A 5,295-nucleotide genomic window follows, 5' to 3' on the forward strand; every position below is an offset into this window, starting at 1 on the left:
ATGGGGAGAAGGAATGTAGGGAGGCGTTTGGGGCACTGGGAGTGTGTGTTTGTGGGGGACAGTGGGGGAGTAACAGGTGGAGGAGAGGCACCAGATACAGCCAAGTCACAGTTTCACAGGCGAGGAGGGTTGAGCAGATTCCCCAAGCCCCAGGGCTGATGGAAAACAAATCCTAGGGCTCCCTGGGGCTCCATAGGGCGATGTCTGTGGTCCTTTAAAGTCAGCATTGAAGTTCAAGGGCCAGGACAGAGGCCTAAAGCAGTACGTCCAGCTGAGTTCCCTACACAGATTCGCCTCAATTCATCTTGTTTCTATCTGCCTTGAAGCACCAGACCCGGAAGCCTGCGACTTTGTGTGTGTGTGTGTGTGTGTGTGTGTGTGTGTGTCCATGGTTAAAATGCCAGGGTCTCCATGACAGCTCTGCCCTAAGCCACTGAGGCTAGGGTCATGTGACTGCTGGCAGTGTCCCCTGCCACACAGACTGGAGTGCCTAGCAGTCTCTGAGAGGAGCATGACATTCTCCCCAAGTTCTTAGAACAAAACAAACAACACGGAGATGCATGCTCTGTTATCTCTCAGCCCAAAGCCCCGGGGTGAAGCTCCACTGTGGTTTAAATAGCCCCTGTGACAAGAAGAGGAGGGGGCCTTGGGCTCGCCTTGCCTCCTTGGTCCTTCAGCACTGCTCCTTTGCCAGATGTCCCACCCCACCCACCTGGAGAGTGACAGTGGGCCCACGGGCCACATGCAGACCAGGGTACTGACCACCCTCTCTTGTTCTGTCCTGGAAGGCTGGTGATGGGGCTCCTGCAACTTTATGCCCAGTCTCTCCTGCAACTTTGTGCCCAATCATATTAAGCCTCTGCCTGGGGGATATACCAAGGACCAGAGGAGCTTCTTGCTCCTCCAGGGACCTGCCCACCTTTTTAGAAATGCTAGCCCTTCAGATTTCCTGGTTGGTGGGCTGGAGCCAGTTCTGACTTCCCCCAAAGACCTGGGATTTGAGCTCTCACAGCTAAGAGGCTAGGTGGGCTCAAGCCCGGGGAGGGACCAGGGATGGGAAGATAGAAGCTGGCATCAGTAGAAGATTTCTGGAATCTGTTAAAGGGCTGCCAGGGAGAATATTTTTTTCAATCTCTCTTCATGTCTCCCCTCCCCTCTCCCAGAAGTAGATTCACCCTGAGTTTCTTAACCCTCCCATCAGAGGTGTCCAAAGACTGATAGCCCAGGGTGGGTGTGCCCTAAGGAAGTGGGGTTCCAGGGCTTGCTCTAGCTCCTTCTGGATGGCCTTCCATAACCTGGGGAGGTTCTCTTCCCCTTCACGGAGGAGGAACTGACCAGGTCTGCAGGTAGCAAAAAAAAGGCCACCCAGCCCCAGACCAGGATTACAAGGGCAATGACACTGGTTGAGACCTCCATGCTTCCTCATTCCAAATTTCCTCCTGTTTTGATCTTAAACATGGACATTCCCATTGGGATAAACTGGCATGAGCTGAGGGCAGTTCTATTTACTATCAAGAGTTGTATTTTTGTATTGTCCTCTCTTTTATGCCAAGTATACATGTGTTGGACCATGCAATGGATTTATGTAGCAAACTTGAGTCTGCAAATAAAGCAAAGTAACCAGCCACAGCTGGAGTGTGCTGCAGTTCTTATGGGGAGGGAGGGTCTTCTAACACCAGGGGGATCTAGAAGGCCCGTGGAATACCCAACAGAGTCAGGAAAGTCCAGGGATTGACATTCTCAGAGAAAACTTGAACAGCAATTAGGGCATGTGTCCTTGATTATCCAGTAGTGGTCAAGAAGGATGAAGCCTTCAAATGAAGTAGGGCCTTCTTCCTCTTGAGATTCATGAAGTGTCTTGAGCTCTGCAGCACATTGTTGCTAATCCACTCTGGGACTTAATTTGGCCACCTCCCCTCTGAAGACAGAACTCAGCCCTGCGGTTTGGAAAATATCATTCCCTGTCCTTGGACACAGGACCCCTTCTGCCCCCTGAATAGCTGCTCCCCACAGTGAGGGAGGGCTTGATCAGTCCCCTCATCACTAGTGAAGATTGCCAAAGCAGGGAGGCCTGTTGTACCCACCCCTTGGGGGGCTCTTCTTACTGTTCGCGTTGTGTTTGGGGAGCCCCACATTTAGTGATCAGCCTTCTTAAGCTCCAGTATCTTCTCAACAGTGGCACCTCCATGTTTATCATGAAAGATTAAATGCATCCTGTTAAAACGTAAATTTGGTTTTAGTCACTTAATCTTTCCCTGGAGTCAGATTCCTGGAGTCCTGGAGTGCTCTGGAAGAATCAATCCTTCTTCCAAACAGACTTATTGGGGATTAAGACTCCTTTCTTTCCTAAGATAAAAGGTGGAAGATGGGGTCCATCTGGTTTGGACTGAAGGTGGCAAAAGCAATTAGATTCCTTTCTCATTCACCACTGTTTCTTAGTAAGATGAGGGCTCATCTTCCTGTTTATACACACTGGTCTGTGGTTTGGCCAGACAAGTGTGGGAGAAATTTTCAGCACAGAATACATCCCCATCTGCTGCTTTTCTCTGGCTGGTACAACCAAGAAAGAGCCAGAATCTGGACCTCCTTGGTTCAATGCTTTTCTGAATAATGTGTTTCTTGCAGCTCATGATCCTGCAGCCTCCAGGAATTCATCTGGCAAGATGATGGTCTTTGATGGCAATAACCCTGGGGTCACAGTGGTGCCCAGTGCTCTGGGGAAATGGTGTGTCAATTCCATTTGCTTTAATTCAACAACTATCAGAAAGACGTTGGTAGATTAGACATTAGATATCAGTGTTAGAAAGTCCTGCAGAGGTCATGATCTCCAATTCCTTCCCTATGAATTATCCCCTGTATATCTCCCCAAAACGACAGCCCAGTTTTTCTGCGAGTACCACCAATGACACCAGTTCACTACTACCCAAGACAAGTTATTCCAAGGTTGGGCAGAAAATCTTAACTCCTAATGAGCCAAAGTGGAACCACTTTTCCCACTGGCCTTAGTTCTGGCCTCTGGAAAGACATGACCCTTTAGGTACTGGTATTTGAAGAAAAGTCTCATATCCTACTTCTCAGTGTTAAATCTCCAAGCTTGTATTAGACAGGGCTGGATTATACTGCAGTAACAAATATACCCCCAAATCACATTGCCTTAAAACAATAAAAGTTTATCTCCTGTTCATGCAAAGTCCAACGAGCAACTACTTTCTGGCAAGTCTTTTTCCCAAGTGATGGCAGTGATTCAGGATTTGCTCATCAAGAGGTTCCATCATCTCGGGGTCTTCCCCTTCCATTCACAGAGGCAGGGGAAGCAGCACAAAAAGAATCTCACAGGGGGGTTATGGCCAAGTCTGGAAGTAGTTGGTATCCCTGCTACTCACATTCTATTGGCCAGATCCCAGTCACATGGCCCCAACCTAACTACGAGGGAGGCTGGGAAATGTAGCTTTCCTATGTGTGCAGGAAGAGGAAGCAGAATTAGTGAGCATCCAGCCAGCCTCTGACACACAGATCTTCGAGCCGCCTCCACTTAGGGTTTGAGCATTCACCTTCTTGTACCTCATCTGAACAACGCCCGCTTCTTCAATTGTGGTGCTTGGATCTGAAGTGAGACAGTCTGTCCAACCCGTGCTGGGGAGAAAGGGACCATTTACCTCACTGTGCTTCTACTGACGTAATGGCCTTTCTGGCAAACACATCACATCACTGACATATACTGAGTTTATGTGGATTGCTGTTAAGCCACACCTCCATCCTGCCTAGAGCAGTGGTCTTTGGAATCTGAGAGTTAGACTCTGTGGAGCCAGTGGAACCCACATGGAATGGGCAGAAAGTAGTAGAATGCAGAGGGCTGGACTAAGGTGGGGCTGGCGGTCAGCAGGGCCTGTGCAATGAGAGGCAGGAAATGACCTCAGAGGATTGCCTTGCCCAGCTAAGCGATGAGGGGGGCACTTGACCAGAGGATAGCCGGGGTCTAAGGAGCCCTGACCCCCTTCCTGGCTCGCTTAACTTCTAATCCCACCTGCAGGGTCTGTGGGGCATGTGCACCTTGATGTGCCCAAGGTCTCCAGCCTGCCCTTGAACACCCACAGAGCATCCCAGGTACTGCTTACCAGGATTCTCTCTCAACATTCCTAGAAATGCCCAGGAATGCTCACACACCTCAGGAATCCATCCTGGTGGATACCCCAGCCCATCTCTCACCCTGGGCCTCCCCACTAGTCCTGTAGGTCACCTCTTGTCCCCCGTAACCAGCTTCTCAAGGTCAGAGCCATGCCTACCATGCTGCCTCAAATGTGGACACAGGCTTCCCCAAAGGACAGCCAAGACTAGAGTGAACTTGAGCAAAACTTTACTAAAGGCTTAGCGGGAATCATATTGTAGACAGAAAAACATAAAAATGGATCCTAGAACGCAGAGCTCCAGTGGTCCCTGGGCTGGATCCTGCTAAGGGCTCCTCTCCTGGCCCTTTCTTGCACCTTAGCCCCTGCCACAGGGCCACAGGCCTGTCTCTCCCTGCAGGGGGACCTTTGAATGCTTTGCTCCAGAACTAGGACCTGTACTCTCAGCTTTCTTTGGGCTCCACCCAGGTCTTAGCCTCTTTCCCAAATGACTTAAATCTCTCCCCATAAACTTCTGTCCACAGGGAAGATAACCTATCACAGTTATCTTCAGTAACTGAAGCCTATTACAGTCAGGCTTCAAACTTCTTCATGCCAGAATAGAATTCTGCTATTACTACTGCAAAACCAAAGGCCCGTTAGTGTGTATTCCCCAAAAATATGAGTCAGGGAAGTCCCGGGAGCCTTAGCAGATGATGTTTCATCTCTCTCTAGCCATCAAGATTTCAGCAATGCAGGATGCACTCTCAATCAGAGGCCCCCATTACATGGAGCTCTGCAGACCCAAATCAGGGACACGAATTGGAACTGGAGGAGACCTGGTCAGTGAGGCTTAGAGCTGAGGTGGGTTCACCGATCTGTGAGAAGTCACAAATGGAGAAGGACGGTGAGCACATTACAGTGGCCCTGATGCCACACCAGCAGGAGCACAGACACGTAGGTGGGGACTCTCCACCAGAATGACAAAGGGATGTCAGGACAGCACCCACCCCAGCTACTTCTGGCCAAAGGCTTCACCACACCGTGTGTAGGGAGCATTGGAAGTTAACCCCAGATCATTGAACTACACACTTAGGTTTTGCTGTTGAGTGTACAATTTAATTTCTATAGTATGTGTTCCACGCTTTACAACGTATGCCCCTAAAAGAATCAAACTTGACATGCTTAAGGA

This window comes from Lagenorhynchus albirostris, chromosome 1 (assembly GCF_949774975.1).
Source record: "Lagenorhynchus albirostris chromosome 1, mLagAlb1.1, whole genome shotgun sequence".
In the NCBI taxonomy this organism is placed as follows: domain Eukaryota; kingdom Metazoa; phylum Chordata; class Mammalia; order Artiodactyla; family Delphinidae; genus Lagenorhynchus; species Lagenorhynchus albirostris.